The 27,363-nt window shown below is 37.8% G+C and overlaps 1 long non-coding RNA gene across 2 annotated transcripts in view; it reads right to left on the bottom strand.

Moving 5' to 3' along the window:
* Positions 1–1,614: 1,614 nt before the first annotated feature.
* Positions 1,615–27,363, bottom strand: part of LOC144300794 (uncharacterized) — a 340,674-nt gene continuing 314,925 nt past the window's right edge. For both annotated transcript variants that reach the window (XR_013367574.1, XR_013367578.1), the window contains one exon: positions 1,615–1,892. This is a non-coding gene — a long non-coding RNA (uncharacterized LOC144300794). The remainder of the gene's footprint in view (positions 1,893–27,363) is intronic.

The raw sequence follows: 27,363 nt of genomic DNA, 5'->3' as shown, positions 1-27,363 counted from the left end.
TATTTGTGCTCCAAGGACTCACCAGGGATTAAAAACCAGACTGAAGGAGGGGGATTTGTCTTTGTATTCTAGAAGACTTATAGGTTGAAGTCACAAAGCAAATCTTTCAAATATGGCGATAACCCAACTCAGAGGGCACCAAGTTCAACCGTTTTTCGAAATAGAGCAAAATAAAATCTGGGGTAGAGAAAATGAGATGAGATGAGATGAGATCAGTAAACAAAGGAAAGGAGGTAATTTATATGGTGGCCTTGTAAGTGAAGTAGAAAAGCATGGTGAAGAGCACAAAAAACATTAGTGGAAGGATACACAATAGGCAAATGGAACACATGCTTAAGGTTCCAAAAAAACAGAAGTACTAAAAAGAAAAAGGGAAGTTTAGGAAAAGATATATTTTAATATTGGTTTAATATTGGCTTATAATAGTGAAGTTCTGAGAAAGTACATTTTATATTTTTTTACTTAGTATTGTTTTTAATTTCTATATCTCATGGCCATGCACACCATCTTTGTAGTATCTAGGGTCTTCATCTGGCCTGAAATAGGGTCATGTGCCTGTGTGTGTCTTGAAAGGAAGAAGGAGAGTCTGGGGAGGAAGATTACTTTACAGAATGAAAAAAAAAAAAAGAGTTAAAGAACTTACTTTATCTAGTGGGTGACTCAGGACCATCATTGGTCTTTCGGACTTAGCACTTCCATCCAGTTTTGTGTTAAAAGAAGTGGCCCTTCTATTAGAGACATGGTTTCTAACTTTTGTTTATTTTGCCTTCCATCCTTTTCTCCTATTTTGTTTTTGAATCTCATTTCGATGTTTGTACAAGCTCATTTACAAGTTTGTCAAGCTCTTTGAATGAAAAAAGGCATTTAAAAATGCTGAGGTTCTTTTTCGAAGAATCTCACAAAAGGTTAAAGAACCCCTTAGGCTCTATAGTGCCCTGGAGGGACAAAAAAAGAAGACAATCATACAAGAGAAGGGGAGGAGGGAAGAAGACTCAATGATATGGTAGATTTTCTTTTTTTTTTTAATTTTTAAAAATTTAAATTCAATTTACCAACAGAGTATAACACCCAGTGCTCATCCCATCAAGTGCCCTCCTCAGTACCCTTCACCCTGTTACCACATCACCCCCCCCTCCACCTCCCCTTCCGCAACCCTTTGTTTCCCAGAGTTAGGAGTCTCTCATGGTTTGTCTCCCTCTCTAATTTTTCCCTCTCAGTTCCCCTCCTTTCCCTTATAATCTCTTTCACTATTTCTTATATTCCATGTATAAATGAAACCATATGATGATTGTCCTTCTCTGATTAACATATTTCACTCAGCATAATACCCTCCAGTTCCATCGACGTCAAAGCAAATGGTGGATATTTGTCTCTTCTGATTGCTGAGTAATATACCATTGTATATATAGACCACATCTTCTTTATCCCTTAATCTATTGAAGGACATCATGACTGTTTCCACAGTTTGGCTATTTGGACATTGCTGCTATGAACACTAGGGTGCAGGGGTCCTGGCGTTTCATCACATCAGTATTTTTTGGGTAAATACGATACGATAGATTTTCATTCCAGAATGCAGGAAATATATAATTTTGAAGTCTTTATTTGGCTTCTCTGCCAAAACTTCCTTACCATCTTTGGTTTAAAAACATTTGGTTAAAACAAAAACAAAAACAAAAACATTTGGTTCAAATCTTTCTTCTATGTAAAATTTCTGCCTTCAATATTTGTCATCAATTCTCATAGCAGTAACCAATTAGCTCCTTACTGAGCAATGGCCTCAGTAATAATGAAATAATTATTATTCGGTCAAAACAAATAGATGCCATTGCAAGCCTTTAGGATTGTGTAATCCAGGTGATGAGGTGTTGTAAGGGCCTGGTGACAAAAACCTAGAGGAAAGCAACAAAGTTTATATTAATTTGATGGTACAAGTAGGGGGGAAAGCATTATTTTACTCACTGTCCTGTGCAAAAGGTCACTGAATCACATTCAAATGAAATTACATCCCAGTTGTAATAGCAATATGATAATATAACAATCTTCAATGAATTTAATAGAAAAATTTCTCAGTCACAAAACTTGATTAAATGCATTTCCTTTCAGCTGCCCCAAATAAAAACTTTTGTATGGTGTGTCCTGCTCTGCCTCCTTGTGTCTTTAAGGAACATTGCCTCTAAATCAGATCACCCAGCTTAAAATTCCAAGTTGGGTTTAGGCTTGGGTCCAGATCCAGGCCCCCTAATCATTAGCAAGATGATTTTGGGCAAATCCTTTAATCTCCTTTAGCATCAGTTCTTAATCTATAAAATAGGAATAAAATTACCTTTTCCATTGGGTTAATGTGTGTGATAAATGAAAAAAGATAATATGTACCAAGTGCCCAAATCATGGTAACATGTCAATAATTGATGCCTACTATGATCATAATACTCATTACTGCTACAGTTACTAATGATACTGAGACTTACTCCCAGGTTGACATGGAAACACTTCCAGGTTAAGTTGCCTCTTTCATATTGGGATGTGTATACCATCTACTCTGTCTCTTGGAATGTTAGTTCCTTGAGGAATAGAGACTACTCTGTAAATTTTTTTTGTGCCCAAGCTCTTTGATTAAAGTACTGCATGCAAATACTGGAGATGAGCTTTGGAGTCACACTCCATATAAATTTTATTAATATTTATAGGTCTACTTGGATTTCCTAATTTTTTTACTTAGTTGGTAATTAATTTCTTTTAGGAAATTGTCCATTTCATGTTAATTTTCAAATTTACTGGCATAAATTTTTCCAACATTACAATTCTAAAATTTCTTCTGCATTATAATTACATCTTCCTTTTCATTATGCATTTAGCTTCTTTTTTTTTTTTTTTTTTTTGAGATAGAGAGCAAGTGAGCACGGTGGGGATGCAGGCAGAGGGAGAGAGAGAGAGAGAAACCTAAGTCTAGCATGCAGCCTGACTTGGGGCTTGATTTCAAGACCCTGAGATTATGACCTGAGTTTTTTTTTTCTTTTTTTTTTTTAATTTTTATTTATTTATGATAGTCACACAGAGAGAGAGAGAGAGAGAGAGGGGCAGAGACACAGGCAGAGGGAGAAGCAGGCCCTATGCACCGGGAGCCCGACGTGGGATTCGATCCCGGGTCTCCAGGATTGCGCCCTGGGCCAAAGGCAGGCGCCAAACTGCTGCACCACCCAGGGATCCCTATGACCTGAGTTTAAATAAAGAATTGGATGATTGACTGAGCCACCCAGGTGCCCCACATTTATTTTTTCTTGAGAAAAAATGGCATTTGCCATTGTCATGGCAATACCAGAAGTCAACATAGACTAGGGGTAGCAGGACACATAGGGGGAAGAAATGGTTGAGTGATGAATCTCCTTTTCTCCCAGGAGTCAATAGCTGCTCTTAAATACACCACATACCATACCTGCACTACGTTCGCATCAACAGTGCTTGGGGCCACCAGTTACAAGTTCGAAGGGGGTACAGACCACAGCAAACAAACACAGAAATCCAACAAGGGGCATCTGTGTGAAGCCATGCTAGTTCCTCCTCCTCAATCCTTCCCCTCGCATCAACATTACCATTTATTTCAAAAATTCAAAAGCTGGAAAGTTTAATGTGCAAATCAAAGGCCAAAGAAATACCCGGAGCTCTGCTCAGTGTCCTGATGAATGTGTTAAAGAGAAATGTGATTAGAGAAATGATAGAGTTAAGCAGGAGATTATGCAGCCGGCTCATGTTTTATGGATTCTGGTGGAGTGGGGGATGGGCAGTAACAGTGGTTTTCTGAATGATCATATTCCAAAAATCACTAGCTGCTTATAACATTTTGAGAGGGAGGGGGCTTGGCAGGGGTTAAACTGTTCCTTACCTTCAGTGTGGATATGGATAATACTTTCAGTTAATTTTACCTTTTGTCATAAAAAGTAAAGGGGGAGTTGGTCCATTTGCACAAGTGGAATATCAAAAGACCTCTATAAATATGGAAGGAGTGAGCTGTGGGAAAAATCAGTCAGAAGGTCACCAATACAACTGGCAGCATTAGCTCTAAAATTTTTATTCCCTGTGCTATGCATGACAGAGTAAAGGAAAAACATTTGTTTTAAGCCAGAATATGGGCAAGACTCTATATATGGAAGGTGACATAATGTTTAGCTTCCCTGTTGGTCTGCTTGTTCTGGTCAGTCATAAAGATTCCAGAACCTACCCTGCTTGGAGATTATGTGTGTGCCTCTTATACTTCCATTATGGTCACTCCTCTCATATCTATGGCATATCTATGGTATCATAGAGTTTACAAAGCAATTTTTCATATATTCCAATTGTTTTCCATGTTGTTCCAGGAAAACAAATAGCCCAGGTATTATTTTTCATTTTGTACTATGAAAAATGTGAGATGTGAGACGTAGAGAGTCAGAAACCTTTCTGGGGCTTAACTGGTGATAACTCTCCAACGAGACTCAAATGAAACCCTAGCTCTGCTTGTTCACTTGTGGATGACTTTGCTAAAGCAGTTTGCACAATTTGAGTCATTGTTCTTACTCAGTAAATTGTGGATAATCATACCTACTGGGCCTGGCTGTGCCAGAGAACAGATGTAACATACTTAAGGGCCTAGCTCCATGTCTCATGGAACAGGGGGCTCAGCAAACAGAAGCTCTCATTATTAGCCAAATTCAACATGGCCCTCGAGCTTGCCTTGAGTCGGCCACAGAGATCATTGACCATGAGTTACCTAACAGAATAAATATCATGAATACATTAAGAATTGTGCCAGAAAGGCAGTATAAATTAATGAAATATATATAACCATGAAATATTCAGAACAAATAGATCCAAAAGCAACTTTCAAAGTGGTTAGGACATGATGCTTCCCGAAATCCACAGAACAACTCCTCATGTGCTTTCCCTGAAATGTACTTGTGTTCTGAACACAATTGCCTGGGGGATAGGAAACATAGCAGAGGTTATTTCCAGAGGATTAGCAGTTTTCTCTTCTTAATCACCATGGCAGTCTGTGCAAAAGCCAAGATGAAATGAAGGCTGTACCATCTCATCCCCATTTTGCAGCCAAAACTTTGGATATATATTGCCAGGATTTTTTCTGCCACCTTATGAGTACTCTGATTTTAGGCAGGAAAGGATGAGCAGCAGCAATTCATGAAATCAAATCTAATCTCCATGCACTGGCCTAAAGGAAGGATTCCGAAAGATAGAGGCCCCACTATCTGGCATTTTCAAATCAGAGTATGATCTAGCATCTCTCCAATAATGTTCACAGATCCATAAATAAGCAAACAAACTTCTGAATTTTTTTTTTATTCTTCCTCAGGATACGCCTTGTATATGTATTAGAGCACCTGTGTTCCAGGAAATCACTTACACATGCAGAGCTAATAAAAATTCCACATATGCACCGCTGGCCAAACCATCATGGAAGTCCTCTTCTTGCAGCACTCTAAGCAAGAAAATTATACCACCCTAGTAAAAGCCATGGAAATATTTCTCTAGAAGTACTTTCTCATTCTCGGTGAGAGTTTACACACTTGAGTAGCACCTATTAATTCACATGGCACTAATTGGGAAGATGCAGTGGTGAGGACTTTGAAAGAAGGGTATGTACAACATAATATATGAGGTGTATAGACCTCTATCAAGCCCTGTACAGACCTCTATCAAACCCTGTGTTTACCCGATCTGTTCACTTTTATGAGTTAGCAACCTGGTAGCCATCAGTCCCAGGGCCATGGTATGCCTTTGGGAATATAAGACCAAGGAGGGTTGAAAGACAAAACAAAAGCAACTGATTTTGTCTGCTGATTCATCATGTACTCATCCAAGTGGGATGAATAAGGCAGAGGATCCGGAGATATGCTTAATTAGAAACAGACAAAGGGATTCTTGTTAATATTTTTGCCTGGACAACCAGAGTTTCTGTTTGGACCATTGCATTCAGTAATTGAGGCTCAAAGCTTTTTATTTGATGCATTGATTTTACCTGCTGAAGCAAGAAGGCTGGTTTTCATCTTATAGGCATGTGATGAGATTACAAAATATACTTTCCATGCGAGAAACGCAGTGAAAAGAACTGCATTAACCCTCCTGATTTCACAACAAAAAAGAACATTGGGATAAGACCTGCAGTTGAGGATGGATGCATGTTACCACAGTGTGTGTGACTCCCCTATCAGGATGTGGGCCAGCCCCAGCTAGCTCCTCTTGCTTGCTTTTAGCCCTGTGCTCAACATCACGTCTGACACCAGCTGGATGATTTCAGGCAAGTTCTATAGATTCGTTTTCATAGTCTATAATTACCTCTCGGGGTCATGGTGAGGATTAAATGAAATATTATGTGCAAAGTGCTAAGAAGGGCATCTAGTATTTTAATAAGTTCTCAATAATTTTGGCTATCTTGAAAAATCATCTATTATCACTAGAAATTGCAAGACTATGAAAGAAGATAAATCTATAGTCTTTACTTGGGAGAGGTATAGTCTCTACTTTGAAAGATTTGGAATTAATGGAGATGTCAGAGAAATTTCCATGGAAGAGACAAGTGAATACAGAAATAGGCAAACTGGGAAAATGTGGCAGAGATTGGAAGCCCAGTTGGGGATGATTTCTGAAGGCTGCATGGAATGGCATCACTGCCAACTACAGACATTGTATCGAGGGTCTACTATGGATGTGGACAAGTCACACACTTACCTCACTTATTTGACATATACTAGGCTTATTGGAAGTATTGACTCAGTAGGGTACCAATAGGGAGAAATGTTGTTCCCTCATCATGGTCCTTTAAATCTGCCACTTAGAATTAAACCTCACATAAAATCTTAAGTGGATTCCCCATTTTCTCTTGTCACTTTCACATGTAATGAGTTTCATTTGGGGGAGACTTTTTACAAGTCCAGCATTTTATAATATCAAGCTTTTATTCTCTTATAGATTTAAAGTCTGTGCCCTGAACTTGCTTTGGAGTCAAGCTTAGAAACCTACAGGGGGTAGTGGCAGTGAGCTCAGTGGTCTTGCTGTACCCCTGCCTTCTCTTCTACTCTTCTTTGCTGGTCATTGATTGGCTCCCTCTCTTCCAGCCTTGGAGCAGGGAGAGGACAAGGAGGAGCAGGAAATATGTCATCTAATTGGTATAGTTTTTTTTTTTTTTTTTTTAATTTTTTTATTTATTTATGATAGTCACACAGAGAGAGCGAGAGAGGCAGAGACACAGGCAGAGGGAGAAACAGGCTCCATGCACCGGGAGCCCGATGTGGGATTCGATCCCGGGTCTCCAGGATCGCGCCCTGGGCCAAAGGCAGGCGCTAAACCGCTGCGCCACCCAGGGATCCCTAATTGGTATAGTTTTAATCTGGCTTTGGGGCCCACTGATTGTGGCAGGTGCCCAATGCTGGTTCAGAGATTCCTCCTTTTTAACCCACTCCATGTTCTATTTCCTGGTATTGGTCACTAATCCTTTCTCCTGGTCACAGACTACTCCTCATTGGGCCTTGCTCTGACCACATGCTTTCCTCTCAAACTGTCCTCTTGGTGGGCCCCTTTCTGTGATGACCTGAGCCAGTTACCACCTTCTATATACTCTTGACCCACATACTTATCTTGGTGCCCCCTGGGGCTGGTTCTACCTTCCTCCCTCATCCTGATTGCCTCTCAAGCCAACTTTTCCTCTTGAGAGAGTTGACTACACTGCCTCCCCCAAACTCCTCTGTGGGTCCTCACAATTTAATTCACTTCAAGAATTTATTGAGCTCCTACCACTTGCTAAACACTAGTCAAGGTACTCAGATTACAGCAATGAACAAAACAAGGACCCCCATCCTCGTGGACTTTACGTTCTAGAGTAGCGAGGCAGACAGTTCACTAAAAAACTAATAAATTATTGATAAATTAGACTATGATTGATGTCATGGAGGAAAGTGAAGCAAAGAGGAAGATGGGAATCATTGAAAGGGAATTACAATGTCAAATGATCAGGGAAAATGTCACCAAGGAGACTTGCAGGAGGTACTCATGTCTGATGAAGACTCTTCTCACATTTGACACTAGTTTCTTAGCAGAACTGAGGCTTTGCCTGCACAACTTCTAGGTGGGGTGAGCAATTAAACACCTGCTTGGCAGTATATTCCTTTCCATAAGTGGTGGACTTGAAACTTGGGAAGCACACTCTTCCATTTCCCTTTTATTCCAATGAAATTCTGTTTCCCTTGCATGGCCTCTTAAATATACTTAAAGTAATTGATGGACTATGATTTTTAAAAATCATCCCTTAGCAAATTCTATTTACATGACATGGGCTCCATTTTTAAATATGCATGAGTATTTCATATCCTTTGTTTTCCATCTTCTGAATCTTAGCCAAAATTCCATCACAATAGGAAAAGGCTTGCTTAACTTCCTACAAGAAAAATTGACCAGACTGATGTTTAGTCACTTGAACAAAGTCCCATAGATAAGAGGCCACAGGGATTTGGGCCTAGTTTTCCTGCAAATGGTTTCTTCTCTAACATCATGCTAGGAACTTAAGAAGGTGTAAGTTAAACACATGAACAAAACAAACCCAACAAAGAGTACCTATCCAACTGTGGCTTGTGCTCAAGACCAACTCTTAACATCCAGGCAGCTTTGTGTTAGACCAATTCTGCTCCCAATTTCTCTGCTTTGATGAGGTCATTGAAAAACAAATCTTTGAAATGTCCTTATAAAGGATGTGTTCTGGTTATGTCTCACACTGAACAGGTAGTTCAATCCCTAGAACAGCTTTCCTTGTCAGAATAGTAGCTACCACCATCTACTTATTGCTCTTTCATGAGCAAAAGAAAAAGTACTTCCATCCCTTTAACAATATCAACTTCTTGTCCTCCCTTTTGTAAGGGTATATTCCAGTCACTAAATCACATTTTAGATGTTTCCCCTCTTATTGCCCCCAATAATTTTACAAGGCTTTGAAAGAATCATAATACACAGTTGAAAATTAGTTTCAGCTAGAATTTGGAGAGTTAATTATCAATTTAACCACCTGTATTCAGGATCATCAAGAAGCTGGTCTTAGGAGACATGACTAGTAAATAATTGTAATAATTTTATCTCTAAATTACTCCCTAGACTTTTTGTGTACCTTAACACATTTTCTTGTGTATATACTGATACGTTACTCACAACAGTTGAACAGTGGGCAAAAACAATTACTAACCTCTACCAGACCTTCACAGTTTACAGAAAACTTTCTAAAAGCCTTATCTCATGTTAGCTTTATTTAAACTACGTGGAGTTGACAAGGCAAAGTTTTTATATATCTACAACATTTACTAATAAGATAACTTTTCACATTTTATTTTCCCCAACTATTGAGGGACAAAAGCTATGTGACATCATCCTCCCAGCCCTAGCTGTCTAGGTCAAGGATGGACAGCTGACTTAGGAAGCCTATTACAACCCCTGTGACAAAGCCTTGTATGAAGGACTCCACCCAAGAGGTAGATCAGCTGATGCCTATTATTTTTCACCCTAGGGAATTTAAAATTGGGAAACCAAGACACTGAGCTCTGAGTGACTGAACTGAAAGGTCACCTGGACTTGGGACTTGTCACACTTGAATTGGACAGATGTAATAGGGATAGATAGAGGAAGGATGTTTGTAAAAACAATAAGATAAGTGAGAAGCAAGAAAATAGAGAAAGCATGAAAAGTAACAGCCTCAGTAGTAATGGCTTTCTTGCTGCTCCACATTTTCAGTTTCTATAGGGCTGGCTGTCCTTTGTTTTTCAACTTTGTATTTCTACAAGACACCCTTTTGCCTGATAATAAACCCACTTTACTTAAGCTACTTCATGTGGATTACTGTTACTCACAGCCAGCAGTCTGAATTGGAACAATCCATTTTACTGACAGCTTCTTCCTAACTGCACACAGAACAGAAGCCAAAATCTTTATCATAGCCTGAAAGCATCCAGACTTCCACTATAACTTCATCTTTGCCGCTCCCCAAACTTTATATTACACGCAGCCAGTTTGATCTTCTTTAGTTCCTCTTTCCTATACCATGAAATGCAAGTTCCATAAAAGGCAAAAACCATGTTGTCTTGAGCACTTTATATTTCCAGAGCTTAGCCCAGTGCTTGGTATGTAGCAAATACTCTATAAATTTTTTTAAAGTAACTAGAGAAAATCAAGAGCTCAAATACATATCGTGTCACACTGTACTCATTATTCCATGTTGTTTGGTCAACCAACAATGAATCACTTTGTTTTGAATTTCTAAATTATAAAATCTGTAGTTATCATGGATATGCATTAACCCATATATATGTGTTTATTGAGTCCAAATTGGAGACAAAAGAGCTACAGTGGTTCTGCTAGCATCACCAAAATATACTACAGAGTTATATAGAAACCTTTCTCGAATCCAAAACAAGGAATAGAAAAGGACAGCACCAAATATATTTAGCAAAACAAGGGTAATAAATACTCCCCTTATTAGAGTCTGTGAAGATGTTAAAACACAAAATTTACAAACTAGCCACTTTTTAGGTAGAAAACACTAAGCAGTTTAATAGAATAGTGTTTTTTTTTTTTTTTTTAAATCAGAAGCTTGGAGGAACATTTTGGAAATGTTCCCCTGAACATTACTAACGGTCTAATAACTTAAAATTACACCATATGCTTCCAAAACTGAAGTCCATCTTTTTCCCTTTTAAGTGCAAGAAAATATCCATGTCCAAGAAGAAGTTGGCCATGGGCCAAAGGAAAAAACCCCAGGGTTCTGAGGATTAACTTGCCTCCTGTGTCTCCAGAACAGAAATTGCCTATCTGCCACAAGCCCTCATTTGAATGCCTGTGGCTATGCAGGTGCAAATTGGATTAAAATGTCCACCAAGTGATTTCCTCCCAAGTAGCAGGACATGAACTCTCCTGGTGGCTTGCTGTACATCTCATCATGTAATACATCCCACTAGCCCAGTTTTTAGCATAGCACCCATTAAGATTCAGCACCTGAATCCCCTCAGCCAACTTCAAACACCCAAGACCAGCGCCTAAGAATTGGTTGTTTTGGGGTCCTCAGCATCTCATGCTTGGCACATAGTTACGTGTAATAAGCCCCATGAGATGCAAAATCGCATCATGATTGGGTGCCTGGGTGGCTCAGTTGGTTAAGCATCTGCCTTCAGCTCAGGTCAAGATCTCAGGGTCCTGGGATTGAGCCCTACATTGGGCTCCCTGCTCAGCAGGCTGACTGCTTCTCCCCACCCCCAACTCCTCCCCCCTGCTTGTGCTTCTCTCTCTGTCTCAAATAAATAACTAAAAATCTTCAAAATTTCATCATGGATAAAAACTCAAATTCAAATCCTGACCTATAACTTGCTATATTTGTGACTTTGGTAAAGTTGCTTAGCTGCCCTTTTCCTCAGTTTTCTTTTTTGTAGGAGGGAGTATTGATGGTACCTATGTCATAAGGTCATAGTGATGATTAACTGACATGACTCAAGATAAGCACTCCATAGGTGCCAACTATTATCATTTTTCAATTACTGCTGAATGAATGAATGTCCTTAGAGACTTTCTAAGTCCCTGGTTATTGCTCTGACCTCAGAGTTCTGAGTATCTGCTCTCCATGATAGTTTCCAGTGCTATTGGAACCCAATGGGGGGAGATCCTCAGCACCACAAATGGGTAATCTGGAGGCCTTTGATAGGCTGGTGGTATGAGTAGGAGAGAAAAGTGTGGAGGAGACTAATAGGGAAAATACTATCCATGATATTTGTTGAGTAGGCACTGCCCTTTGTTCTCTAGCCTATGGGACATGAGCGTTGTTCTGAGCATGGTTGCCACCAAGAGGGATGGAGACAGGTGGATGGAGAAGAATATGGAAGGACCTGGAGTTTATCTTTCCCCATCAATGAGCCAACCTGTAATTATTGAGTACCACCTATGTGTTAGGCCTTCTGCCAGATAAATGGGCTATCATAAGCAACCTCTGTTCTCATGGAGCTTACAATTGAGCAAGGAAGGTAAACGTTAAGTGGTGAATAAGTGGATACAACAATACCCATCCGTGGCAGAGCAAGCACTCAGTGCTACAGCAGGATTTAGCAGTGGGCCCTGGCCTAGTTCAGGACATCAGCAGGATTTCTGGAAGGCAGTGATGCTTTAATCAATACCAAAAGGATAGAAGGATTAGTTTGATGAACAGGAGTAGAGAGAATGTTCCAGACAAAGGAAAGAGCAAGTGAAAAAGCTCAAAGTGGAGGAAGATAATGTGTTAGAAGAACTGAAAGAAGGTCAATGTGGCTGAAGGGCAGAGCCTGAGGGGGAGCATGGAAGGTAATGAGGCCATGATGGAGATGACTGTTCCATTCCTCCTGCTCCTACACCTCCCTGTTTTTTTATACCCTGTCCCATGCACAGTCTCCACCCTAGAAATCGTTGAATGTCTCACCACCAAGAATCCCCTTTTCTTCTCATTCTGCTTCTGTCATTTTTATTTTTAAAAATTTTGTTTTGACACATCTTATCAAACACACAGCACTTTTTAAGACATGAATTAATTATCCCAGTTTAATTAAAGTCATCTTTAATTGCTAGTCACAGCTTCTGATCGGAATGAGATAAACAGTGTTATCACACAAAGCTGATGGAATTTCAGTGAAGAACACACAGATGTGACAGTTTGTTAAAAGAATACTAGTAATCATGAATGTTGGTTGAATACTTACCATAGATCAGATACTATGGTAAATACTTTCTGTGTTTTTCATTTTCATTTAATCCTTCTATGGCTCTAGGAAATAGCCCACTTTCTAAAAGAGGCAACTGAGACTTGGAGAGGCTAAGCAACTTGTCCAAATTCCACAGCTAACAGGGGGGTGAACCTGAGATGCAAATTCAGGCAGTGTGACCTCTGATTCTGCACTCTTGATCCATATATGGTTTCTGGTCTTGCAGATGTATTATAAGAAAGTCCATTTAATTTTTAAATAATATTAAAAATAGCCCTAACTTTGCTCTCATTCCTCTCCCCCTATTTGATGCCTTTGAAGAGAAATCAAGATTTCCTGAGAATTTTCACAACCTTGATCAGTTGCTCTTGCTTCCAAGCCTGGGCTATTTGACTTGATTAAAAAATTCACAAAGCAGGAACTAGATTCTGGAACTCTCATCATTCTATGAGCATGTGTAGAAATAGCCCTTCAAAACCTTTATCTTGAATTTTTTCGTCAAACTTAGAGAAGGGTTTATTTATACAACTAAGTTAATTTAAAAAGCTTTGCCAGTATGTTGAAGATTCCCTGTGATTTTGTTGAAAAGAGTCCTTTCTTTTGTGCCCATATAGTACTTAAAAATCGACATCACACAGAGCAGTCATCTGATTACAATAAGATTCATGAGAAAGAAAATAAAACACAAATGTTCTATGCACAGTTCTGACTATATGCTAATGAATCAAGTTAAAATTTCCAAATATCTCTAAAAATAATGATAGATGGATTATGTGGTGTCAAAATTATAATATTTAAAGTTGGTGAGAGAATTCTAGTACTTCAAATTGACAAGTTTTCTTTTCTCAAATGAAAAACAATATATCAAAGAAATTATTTGCACTATGCCCAGACAATTGTATTAATCTATTTGCTCCTATGGCAACAGAAGATGAAAAAGCTAATCCTATGTGGCTAGGTATAAAATAAACTTGCTGAAAGCAATTATTTCAAATTAAAACTAAATTACCAGCTTTACTTCCAAAAAATGATGGATAGTAATAATGGTACAGTAATGGCTTACATATTCCACAGCATTATGCTATTATAATTCAACATAGAACTAGGAGGGACATCCATACTCCTTTGAACTCAGGGTCCTGTCTATAGCTGGATCTAGGTGTTCCTTCTAATAAATGTGTTGTCCACACAAATTCCAAATAATTAATTTAATTGGGAGATGACTAAACTGAATGAATTGACTACTTCTTTAGATAGTTAGAACTAGCAAGGAGGTAATTTAGCTAACAAAACAAAACAAAAGTGGGAGTGAATGGGTGACGGGCACTGGGTGTTATTCTGTATGTTAGTAAATTGAACACCAAAAAAAAAAAAAAAAAAAAAAAACCAAAAAACACAGCTATTCTATGACAAGACATACTAGCACTGAAAGTTGTGCCAATAAATTCTTGTGGCAGTAACACCTAAGGAAAAAAAATTCTGCAAAGGGAATGGAAGAATTCAAACAGGTAAACTTCACCAAACAACCATTAGGTATCTGGCCTACCAAGATAGGAAATGAGTCTAAAGAAGAAAAGTAGAAGCGCATATTAGAATTGTAGAACTTTTGACTCAAAATCCTAACATCAAAGAACTTGTATCACTTAAAAGTAGCTTTGCACATTCAGGATCAGAAAGATAAATCATGCCTTATCTCCAACATCAGGGAACTGTTAGTTTTCCATAGGTTACTTATTTATTTATTTACTTATTTATTTATGAGAAAGGAGCTTTCCCTTTCTCCCTCAGATTTTTTAAATACCAAAATATTTTGATGAAAAGGAATCTTTTGTTTATTTATTGCCAATGGGAATGCAAAATGGTATAGCTACTTAAGAAGACAGTTGGGCAGTTTCTTGCAAAACTAAACAACTTTATCTTACAACTCAGCAACCCCACTCCTTGGTATTTACCTGAAGAAGCTGAAATCTTGTCCACACAAAAATTTTCACACAGATGTTTATAGCAGCTTTATTCATAATTGCCAAACGTGGAGGTAACCAAGATGTCTTTGAATAGGTGAATGGATAAATAAACTGTGATACATCCAGATAATGGGATCTTATTCAGTGCTAAAAACAAGTGATCTATCAAGCCATAAAAAGATGCAGAGGAAACTTAAATGCATATGACTACGTGAAGGAAACCAATCTGAGAAGGCTATACGCTATATGATTCCAATTTTATGGCATTTGGGAAAAGGCAGAGCTATAGAGAGAATAAAAAGATCAGTGATTGCCAGGCATTTAGGAGGAGAGATGAATGAATAGGTCAAGCACAATGGGCTTATAATGCAATAAAACTATTCTGTTTTATACCATAATTATGGATACTTGCCATTATTTATTTGTCAAAACACAGAGAATATACAACACAAAGAGTGAATTTTAATGTAAACTACGGACTTCTGGTGATTATGATGTGCAAATATCTGTTCATCAGTTGCAACAAATGTACTACCCAGGTGTGGGTTGTTGATGGTGGGGTAAGCTTTGAGTGTGTTTGTGGAGGGGGATATTTGGGAACTCTGCATTTTCCTCTCTATTTTTACTGTGAACCTAAAACTCTAAGTGAAAATCTTATAATTAAAAAAATATTTCAGAACCAGGTTTCAGAGCAAGGATTTTTAGTAAAACAATGAGATAAAGTGAAAATTGTCATGGAAATGAGTCATAAAGAAGAAAAGTAGAAGCGCATATTAGAATTGTAGAACTTTTGACTCAAAATCCTAACATCAAAGAACTTGTCTCACTTAAAAGTAGCTTTGCACATTCAGTACAAAGGCTGGGGAGGGCTGGGCTCAAGGTAGCAGGAAATAGAACGTATGGTAAAGAAAAAGGATGAAGAGAAGGAGGGGAGAAGAACCATGAATGTTCTATCCATGAGGTGAAGAAATGACTAAGCTTAGATTCTCCATTATTCTTTATTAATTCTTTCAGCAAAAGTTTTGAGGGCCAGATTCTTGGAATACAAAACCAGAAAGTCAATTCTTGTCCCTAAGGAACTCATATACTCAACTGATAAACATGATCTTTTTTCTTTTAAGATATCAAGAGTTTCCCCACTTGACTCATCCTGATGATCCATTATATCTACCTTCCCCAAATCTTCACCCATTCCCTGAGTACCCTGGTCTTTTTTATTTAGAAAACATTGATCAAATTCCTCCTTACCTCTGAGTCTAGCCTGTCATTTCTCCCTTAGGGTGTTTCTTGTCTCCCTTATATCATTTCAAGACTCATCTTCTTTCAAATCCCAGCTCACATGTCTCCTAGTCTTAAAAGCCTCTCATAACTATTCCAGCCAGTACTTACTTGGCATTTCCTTTCCTGGACTCATTTTTAAAAATGCTTATTTATTTATTATTTGAGAGAGAGGGGAGAGTATGAGCGAGTACAGAGGGGGCGAGGGGCACAGGGAGAGAGTCTCCAGTAGACTCCCTGCTGAGTGCAGAGCCCAGGGTTCCATCTTAGGACCCTGACATCATGACCTGAGCTGAAATCAAGAGTTGAAGGCTTAACTGACTGAGCCACCCAGGGCCCCCTGGATTTTATCTCCAAATTCAGGCTGTGAGGAGCGGAACATATTTTGCCTTATGAGCATTCCCATAGACTGTAAGAATGCAAGGCACACAAAAGGCATGCACACACTTATTAATTGATTTATATAAAATTTTATTTCTGTTAATTAAAGTTTACCACTTAAAAGTGGCATGCTGCTTTTCCAAATGATACCCATGTAACTATTTATCTCAGAAACTCATAAGTGATTTTAATAACAACCTTTGAAATTCTTTTTTCCCTGATCAGCTTCCAAACAATGACAGATGAGGCAATCCCAGGATATTAAAATTAAATGCAGGAGCCATTTGTGTTAGCTGCTGTCAGGTAAGATATTTTATATGTAATTAGGGCTCAAGGAATGATTTAAATTTTTTTACATTGTTTATTGTGAACAGGAATTTATTGATAGTTCCATTTGGTTTAGTAAAATTAAACATCTCTGAACAAGAAATAGCCTTGTCACCAATATTGGCTAATAAAGAAAAATTCCTACATTTTAATGAGTAATATATTTTATACCTAGAGAAGAGAAAGAAATAGGAGTTTACACTCTTACTGGTGAAGCAGTAAATATAGTTAACTGGAACTATTAATAGACAAAGAAACACCCCAAAGAATACATAACATAATCTTATTCATTCCTAGGGAATCCTTAATCCCTTTACTTTATAAAATTCTTTCATTAATTATATTATTCCACACTTCAAATTCTCAATAGTTCACAACTGGATGCTCACAGAGGCTCCTCCATTTATACCACATAACAGCAACAAATATCCATTAAAACATCATGCAAATATACAAATAGTTATTTTCAAGCAACTCCAGTGTGGAAAAAATTCATTAGAAAAAGATCTCAAGTCTCAATCTCCAATTTAAGAATGTGGTGTAGAAGATAGAATATTGAGCATGTGTGTTTTCACCCACCACCCTAAATCCATATAAATCACAGAAAGTATATTTTTGAATAAATATATGATTTCTGATCTGGATAAGATAACATAAATGACTCTCCTCCCTGTTCTTCTCCATTTATGATAGTTAATTTTACATGTCAACTTCACTGCTGGAGCTGGAGCATCTCATCTTCCGCTATTCGACTGAGATTTATACCATTGACTCCTTTGGTTCCTGAATCCATTTATCTGTATCTCTATCTATACCTATACATTTCTCCTATTGAATCTGTGTCTTTGGAGAATCCTGACTAATATACTATTTTTAAAGACTTTATTTCCATAAAGGGGAAGTGGCAGAGAGAAAGAAAGAGAGAAGCAGACTCCCCACTGAGCAGGGAGCCCGACTTGGGCTACAAAAGTAGGCTACAACTTGTATGCTCAATCTAAACAAGGTAAAACCCAGTCAAAAATAGATTTAAATAGGGGATAAGATCTTTTAACATAATGTACAGGATACAATAGAATATCACTTGTCATGTCAACAACTGGAAAAATCACAACATAAATGAGAAAAGACAACTAACATATGCCACCACCATGATGAATCAGATGTTAGAATTATCTGACAGCCATTTTAAAGCAGGCAGCATAAATATGATTTAACAGGTAAGAATAAATTCTTTTGATGTGAATAAAAGAATAGAAAAATCTCATCAAAGTAGTTAGGTATAAAAAATACTGAGTAGAAATCACGTAACTGAAAAACACAATGACTGAAATTTTAAAAATTCATTGGAAGGATCAATAGAAGAAAGATTATGATAGAGGGAAGAAATCCACGAACTTAAAGATAATATCATAGGTTGAATTGTATTGTGTGCCTTCCAAATTCATATGTTGAAGTCCTAATCTCCAGGACCTCAAAATGTGATGTTACTGGGAGATAAACTTCACAGAGGTAATCAAGTTAAAATGAGGTAATTAGAATCAAGTTAATATTATTTAAAAAATTAAAATTATTAAAAAGATATCCTCATAAAGAAGGGGAAAATTGGACACAGATATGCATACAGGGAGAATGTCATGTGAACATGAAGACAGCCATCTACAAGTCAAGAAGTGAGAGGCCTGGAAACAGTTTTTCTCATAGCCTTCAGAAGGAATCAACTCTATCAACACATTGATTTCAGACTTCTAGCCTCCCAAACAGTGAGACAGTAAATTTGTACAGTAAATTTTAACCCACCCATCATGTGGCAGCTTTAGCAAAGTAATGCAATAGGACAATAGAAATCATCCAGGTTGATCAGCAAAGGGAAAAGAGACTGCAAAAAATATAAAACATACCTTAGGGATCTGTGAGACAATAACATAAATCCAACATTCATTAGAGCAGAACAAGATTGAAACTACAAAACATTTGGGAACTAAAGGCTAAAAATTTCCTAAAAAGTGTGGTGAGTAAGTGAATTTATATATAACTGAGATTTCTACACATTATTTGAAATGTGTAGAACATGGATTCCAGGAGTCAGTGATAAGGGGTGTGTGTGTGTATGTGTGTGTGTGTGTGTGTGTGCATACACACACATATTGCAATACCTAGAGTAACAACTAAGACAATTATACAAAGCAATATACTCTATAACAGTATAAATAAATCAAAATGGAATCCTAAAAGATATTTAAATAGCCGAAGGAAGGTAAGAATAGGTAAACATGGGAATGAAAAATAAAGCAAACAAATAATAACCTGGCAGACCTAAGCCCTAGGATATATTAATACACAACTTAACGGAAAATTATTTAAACACTCTGATTAAAATACAGAGGTTAGCAAGTGGATTAAAAATTCAACACCGCTCTTCCACTATCTATGAGAAACTTACTGCAAATACGGTAACAGTGGGTACCAAGAGTCGAAATGAAAGGTCCATAGGTCCTTCAGAAGATCCTTTGATAGGACTGGGAAGCTAGTAAACAAATCTGCCATGGGACTGTGACCCCAAAAGGCAGCACTCTGGGATTACAACTCAACAACAATTAGATGAGCCATCATAGGAACCGACATCCAGCAACAAATCATCACAGCAACTGAAGTTTGATTAAGGTGATCTCAGATTGCCACTGCCTCAGATGCCTAGAGAGGTAAATGGAAATCCCTTCCGGAGGAAAGTAACAAAATCATAAGCCTCAAATGATTTCTATAAAAATGTGCATACAATGCCCAGACCCATTAAAAAACAAGGTGAGAATCAAGAGACTTTCATTTCTGGCCCAGATAGAGTAAGAGGGACCAGATTTACCTTTCTGTCTAATTTTTAATAGGTTTTATTTATTTATTTGAAAGATGGAGAAAGCGAGAGTGAGAGCATAAGCAGGGTGAGGGGCAGAGGAAGAAGCCGACTTCCAGCTGAGCAGGGAACCCAAAGCAATGCAGGGCTTGATCCTGGGATTCTGGGATATGACCCGAGTTGAAGTCAGATGCTTACCCAACTGAGCCACCCAGATGCCACTAAATTTTTTTTAATTAGATAAAGTTTATAAAACAAATATTTCTAAGATACTTGATATCAGGCAATTACAAATATTGTTCAAATTAAGTAAACTTATCAGTGCCTTGGCTAATACTACAAATTAATTAAACTTATCAGTACCTTGGCTTATTGCCTTCAAAGAAGAGAATGTCCAAGTTGCAACACAGAGCAGGGAGCCCAGGTGAAGTCTGGCAGACTCTGAGAGTCGGGAAGACAAAGCTGAGAGTCCAGAGAGGGCAAGCCAGCTAGAAATCACAGGGAAGTGTTATTAGAGATGAGAGAGCTACATACACAAGAAAAAATACAAGAGATATGCATGAAATACCCCTAGAGTCTGTACCTAAATACTAATCAGATCATGTGAAGAAATTACCCAATGAGAAGAAAAGGACCATATGAAAAGTTTAGAGGAAATAATAACTGAAGTTTCCAGGGAGCTGGGAATAGTGCTTGTCCTCACAAGCCAAACTGATAAACACATGATTCAAACAGCGACGGGGGGGGGGGGGGGATCCCTGAGTGGCTCAGGGGATCCCTGAGTGGCTCAGCAGTTTAGCGCCTGCCTTTGGCCCAGGGCGGGATCCTGGAGTCCCGGGATCAAGTCCCACGTCAGGCTCCTGGCATGAGGCCTGCTTCTCCCTCCTCCTGTGTCTCTGCCTCTCTCTCTCTCTATGTCTATCATAAATAAATAAATCTTTTAAAAAAATTTCAAACAGTGAGGGGAAGGGGGATACTCATTAGGATTTTGCCTCAGTGTTCAGGATGAATTAGCTATGGAAACAACCTTTATTTCTGGTTTTACTAGCAAACCTTAAAAGGAAACCTGAAAAGGATCAAACTTTCCATGTAAATTAAACACATCCCAGAACAAAGTACAAGAATATTGATAGGAATACAAAAATGTCCAGCATCCAATAACATAAAACTCACTCTACCTAGCATGCTATGCAAGAAAGGAAGCAAGAAATATGACCCATAACAAGAAGAAAAATCAATTCTGGAGGGTATTATGGTGAGTGAAGTAAGTCAATTGGAGAAGGACAAACATTATATGGTTTCACTCATATGGGGAATATAAAAAGTAGTGAAAGGGAATAAAGGGGAAAGGAGAGAAAATGAATGAAAATATCAGTGAGGGTGACAAAACATGAGAGTTACCTAACTCTGGGAAATGAACAAGGGGTAGTGGAAGGGGAGGTGGGTGGGGGGGTGGGGTGATGGGCACTGAGGGGGGCACTTGATAGGATGAGCACTGGGTGATATGCTATATGTTGGCAAATTGAACTCCAATAAAAAAAAGAAATAGAATCATTAAGAAATACTCAATTGATTCAAAGTAAGTTAAAAAAAATGAGGAAAAAGGGGAAAAATACTGAATGGGACAAATAGCAAAAAGTGAGATAGTAGATTTAAAACTAAGCATATTGAAGTCAACTGTACCCCAATCTATAGAAGCAAAGTCCACAATAGCCAAACTATGGAAAGAGCCCATATGTCCATTGACAGATGAATGGATAAAGACGATATAGTGTATAGATAGATAGATAGATAGATAGATAGATAGATACATACATACATACATACATACATACACATACAATGGACTACTACTCAGCTATCAAAAAAATTAAATCTTGCCATTTGCAATGACATGGATGGAACTAGAAGATATGCTAAGTGAAATAAGTCAATCAGAGAAAGACAATTATAAGATCTCACATGTGGAATTTAAGAAACAAAACAGAGGATCATAGGTGAAGAGAGGAAAAAATAAACAAGACAAAATTAGAGAGGGAGACAAACCATAAGAGACTCTTAACTACAGGAAACAAACTGAGGGTTGCTGGAGGAAAAGGGCAGTGGGGGAGATGGGGTAACTGGGTGATGTAATGAGGACTGGGTATTATATAAGACTGATGGATCACTGACCTCTAACTATGAAACCAATAATACACTATATGTTAATTAATTGAATTTAAATAAAATTTAAAACAAAAACTCACTAAGCATATCGGGGCACCTGGGTGGCTCAATGGTTAAGCCTCTGCCTTTGGCTAAGGTCATGATTCCAGGGTCCTGGGATAGAGCCCCACCTCAGGCTCCTTGCTCAGTGGGGAATCTGCTTCTTCCTCTCCCTCTACCTACCCCTCCCCTTGCTTGCGCACACACAAGCTCTCTCTCTGTCATATTAATAAATAAAATATTTTAAAAAATAAAATAAAATAAGCATATCAATAATCATATTACATAAATGGAAGGAATGAATAAAGGAAATAAATGAAGGCAAAATTCCTGATTTGGGCATAAGCAAGTTCATGACGCCAGTGTCATGTAGTGAGATGGTAAGGCCATATGGGGCAAGCAGTGTAATAAATTTGATGGGAAGACAACAAAATTCTATTTGCACATATTAAATAGAGAAAAGAATTGACTCATGTGTCTGTAAGGCTAGAGCTCCCAGGGAGATGTCTGGATTGGAGACAGAATTTTGAGTGTCAACAACACATATGGTATTTAAAGCTATGAGAAAATTTGAGATCTACTAGAGAGTGGGGAAAAATACAGTTGATAGCCATAGCAAGCCCGTGGGCACCCCTCACTTGGAACTCTGGAAGCCAGCAAAGACTCTGTGTAGCCAGCAAACTAGACTGAGGGGTGGCTGTTGAAAATAAGAGAAAACAGATAAAAGTGGTGTTCCTGAAACCAGGCAAGGACAAGTTTCAAGAAGGTAGAGGAGGGGTCCCACTCTGTGTAACGCTGTTGAGAGGTCAAGATAGATAAGATCAGTGATGTGCCTATTGATTTTGTCACCATGTAGAAAATGGTTGACTTTGAGACATTTTAGTGGAGTGATAGGAATAAAAAGCACTTGGAGTGGGGGCTGAAGAGAAGAATGAATGACTGAAGAAATGACAGGTGTTCATTTTCTCTGAAATTTCAGCTTTAACACATTTTCTGAAGTAGTCAACTCAAATGCAAATGAAAATGTGCCTGGTAACAAAGACAGTTTTAACATTAAGCTTCTAAACTCAAATACAAAATACTTCAAGTATCCAGTTTACTCTGTTCCTGAATATATTAAAGGTTCACAAATATACAGTTAGTTTAATAAATAAAGCATCACAACTTTTCAAATCTCAGTCATTTTTCTGAATCAGAGGTACAAAGTCACATAAACATAGATGATACAAAGAAATAGACTATTTTCTTTCATTTTAAAATCATTGTTCTCCCAATCACACAATGTAACTAAAATGAATAGTTATTCAAGTTCACTTGCCAACATTATCTATTTATACAATCATTCATTGAAACTTTGTAAAACAAAATATATCATTGTCTAAAACAGAGCAATAAGCCTGAAATGCTAATGAATACACCAATACAATATTGCTTTTATGACTCATGTCTAGTTTACAGTCATGGAATGATATAATACAACAAAAGGTCCAGAAGGCATAGACAAGGCAGGAGGATAGAGTACAGGGAACAATGAAATCTTTTAGATTTGGATCTAAAATGAAGAGCTAAAAGAGTGGTCAGGAACACAGCAACACACAACAATAGCATGAAGTAATATTTTCCCCTCTAATAAATTAGAATATTGCCAGGGCAAAAGGATGACAAGTGTCAGGGCTGTAAAGTTTATAGGCTCTAGATATGGAAACTGTAACTGCAAAAATCGCCAAGGTGTATCTTAAGTCCTGAAGTTGCCCTGAAGAAAAAGATGGATATTAATGGTTAGGTTGACTTTCTTGCCAACTTTCAAGAGTCTGGACCTTGGCTATATCACAGATATTTACTAACTATTGCTATGTGCAGGCACTGCATAAATATTCTACATGAGTTGCTTCATTCACTTTTCACAGCAACCTTATGAAGCAAGTACTATTATCCCCCTCCATGTTCTAGTTGAAGAAACAAAGGTCAGAATGTTTGGGGGGCTTTAAAAAAAAATTTTTTTATTGGAGTTCAATTTGCCAACATTTAGCATAACACCCAGTGCTCATCCTGCCAAGTGCCCCCCTCAGCACCGAACACCCAGTCACCCCAAACCCCCGCCCACCTCCCCTTCCACTACCCCTTGTTCATTTCCCAGAGTTAGGTGCCTCTCATGTTTTGTCATCTTCACTGATATTTTCACTCATTTTCTCTCCTTTCCCTTTATTCCCTTTCACTAATTTTTATATTCTCCAAATGAATGAGACCATATAATGTTTGTCCTTTTCCAATTGACTTATTTCACTCAGCATAATGCCCTCCAGTTCCATCCACGTTGAAGCAAATGGTATTTGTCATTTCTAATGGCTGAGTAATATTCCATTGTATACATAGACCACAGCTTCTTTATCCACTCATCTTTCGATGGATACAGAGGCTCCTTCCACAGTTTGGCTATCGTGGCCATTGCTGCTAGAAACATTGGGGTGCAGGTGTCCCGGCATTTCACTGCATCTGTATCTTTGGGGTAAATCCCCAGCAGTGCAATTGCTGGGTCGTAGGGCAGGTCTATTTTCAACTCTTTGAGGAACCTCCACACAGTTTTCCAGAGCGGCTACACCAGTTCACATTCCCACCAACAGTGCAGGAGGGTTCCCCTTTCTCCACATCCTCCAACATTTGTTGTTTCCTGTCTTGTTAATTTTCCCCATTCTCACTGGTGTGAGGTGGGATCTCATTGTGGTTTTGGTTTGTATTTCCCTGATGGTCAGTGATGCTGAGCATTTTCTCATGTGCTTGTTGGCCATATCTATGTCTTCCTCTGTGAGATTTCTCTTCATGTCTTTTGCCCATTTCATGATTGGATTGTTTGTTTCTTTGCTGTTGAGTTGAGTAAGTTCTTTATAGATCTTGGATGCACCTTTATCTGATAGGTCATTTGCAAATATCTTCTCCCATTCTGTAGGTTGTCTCTTAGCTTTGTTGACTGTTTTCTTTCACTGTGCAGAAGCTTTTTATCTTGACGAAATCCCAATAATTCATTTTTGCTTTTGTTTCCCTTGCCTTCATGGATGTGTCTTGCAACAAGTTGCTGTGGCCAAGTTCAAGAAGGGGATTGCCTGTGCTCTCCTCTAGGATTTTGATGGAATCTTGTCTCACATTTAGATCTTTCATCCATTTTGAGTTTATCTTTGTGTATGGTGAAAGAGAATGGTCTAGTTTCATTCTTCTGCATGTGGATGTCCGATTTTCCAAACGCCATTTATTGAAGAGACTGTCTTTTTTTCCAGTGGATAGTCTATCCTGCTTTTTCGAACATTAGTTGACCATAAAGTTGAGGGTCCACTTCTGGATTCTCTATTCTGTTTCATTGATCTATGTGTCTGTTTTTGTGCCAGTACCACACTGTCTTGATGACCACAGCTTTGTAGTACAACCTGAAATCTGGCATTGTGATGCCCCCAGCTATGGTTTTCTTTTTTTAATATTCCTCTGGTTATCCGGGGTCTTTTCTGATTCCACACAAATCTTAAGAAGATTTGTTCCAACTCTCTGAAGAAAATCCATGGTATTTTGATAGGGATTGCATTAAATATGTGAATTGCCCTGGGTAGCATTGACATTTTCACAATATTAATTCTTCCAACCCATGAGCATGGAATTTTTTCCATATCTTTGTGTCTTCTTCAATTTCTTTCAGAAGTGTTTTGTAGTTTTTAGGGTATAGATCCTTTACCTCTTTGGTTAGATTTATTCCTAGGTATCTTATGCTTTTGGGTGCAATTGTAAATGGGATTGACTCCTTAATTTCTCTTTCTTCAGTCTCATTGTTAGTGTATAGAAATGCCACTGACTTCTGGGCATTGATTTTGTATCCTGCCACACTGCCGAAGTGCTGTATGAGTTCTAGCAATCTTGGGGTGGAGTCTTTTGGGTTTTCTATGTAGAGTATCATGTCATCTGCGAAGAGGGAGTGTTTTTAGGGCTTGATCAAAATCACACAGTTGGCGATTAGTCTACATATGATCCTAGGCAGTCAATATCTCTTCTGTTACTCCCTATCTCTCTACTGACAGAAATTTATAATTATTGCATTTTTTGCTTATGAGTACCCTGGCATTGAGATCCACAAATTCAGCAACTTAAATTCTAGCTAAGACCTGCCATTAGCTCTCTAACTGTGAAAAAGTTATTTAACCTCAATGAGCTTCAGTTTCCTCACTAGTAAAATGAGTACAACATTACTGGATCATATTTTATGGAAAATTAATGAGATAACAATATGAAAAATTATTACTGCTATTATTTTGGCTTGTCTTCACACATTCTAAAAAGGTTTCATTAGATTCTATCTATAAAATGTAGAGCTCAACATACTGAGAAAGACAACCTCCTCCTAGATTCCTGACTGAGTGAGCCTATCCCGTTCTATCAGGATAGACAAGAAAACTTCTGTTTCAATTATTCTTTTGCAGAATTTGGAAACAACTCTCCAAATCACAATACCATATTATTTTTTTTTACCTTGAAATTTCTTCCTTCTTAAAAATTTATCTGAAGAAAATAATTCAAAGCAGAAAATTGGCAATATAGATAGTATGATTTTTTTAAAAGAAAAATCCAATCAACAATAACAGAACCCTCCATGTGCAACAAAGGACTGGGGTTAACTAAGTTACAGGTTGATATGTTGAAATATTATGCAATTTATTAAGGGAAAAATGAACTTTAAACTATTATAAGAGTTTAATAAAATAATATTAATAGGAAAAATAGAATATAAAATTATTAAGGGAAAAATAATAAAATAAAAATAAATAATAAAATAAAAATAAAATAAAATAGAGATTTATTAAGGGAAAAATGAATTTTAAACTATTATAAGAGTTTAATAAAATAATATTAAATGGGAAAAATAGAATAGAAAATAACATATACAATGATAATGACCAGGGATCCCTGGGTGGCGCAGTGGTTTGGCGCCTGCCTTTGGCCCAGGGCGCGATCCTGGAGACCCGGGATCGAATCCCACGTCGGGGTCCCGGTGCATGGAGCCTGCTTCTCCCTCTGCCTGTGTCTCTGCCTCTCTCTCTCTCTCTGTGACTATCATGAATAAATAAATAAAATCTTTAAAAAAAAATGATAATGACCATACATGTGATTAAAAACTCAAAAAGAACCACCAAAATAGAAAATTGTAGTTTTGCAGATTTTCTCCTTCATTCAAGTACATTCTCTTAAAATGTTTTTTTCTTAAAATGTCTTATATTTATTTAAGGATATTCTATTTTATTTTAAACATGAGCAACTAAAACAACATCTCCTTTATACTCTCCTCCCAAAAGAAAAAAGCAAACCTCACTTTCAACTCTTCCTTTATTTCTAGTCCCTATGTTGAGAAAGCGTCTTCTCTTTCTGGTAGATATGACTTGGGTAGACAAGGTCAAGTAGCTGTCCATCTTCAAAACGCTCAAGTTCAATCCATTTATCTCTGATTTGGTTGCTTAAGCCTGATTCTGACTCATCTGACACTGTGTTAGGTTACTATCAGCAATTCTTCCAGAAAGCCTGAAACGATGTCCATCTTTCATTAATTCAATAAGTATCTTTATTCAGTCTTTACTATGTGCCAGGCTGGAGATTC

Source organism: Canis aureus, chromosome 29 (genome assembly GCF_053574225.1).
Source record: "Canis aureus isolate CA01 chromosome 29, VMU_Caureus_v.1.0, whole genome shotgun sequence".
Classification (NCBI taxonomy): Eukaryota; Metazoa; Chordata; class Mammalia; order Carnivora; family Canidae; genus Canis; species Canis aureus.
Note: the sequence above shows the minus strand (reverse complement) of the source record. Positions and strands in the feature narration are given on the sequence as shown.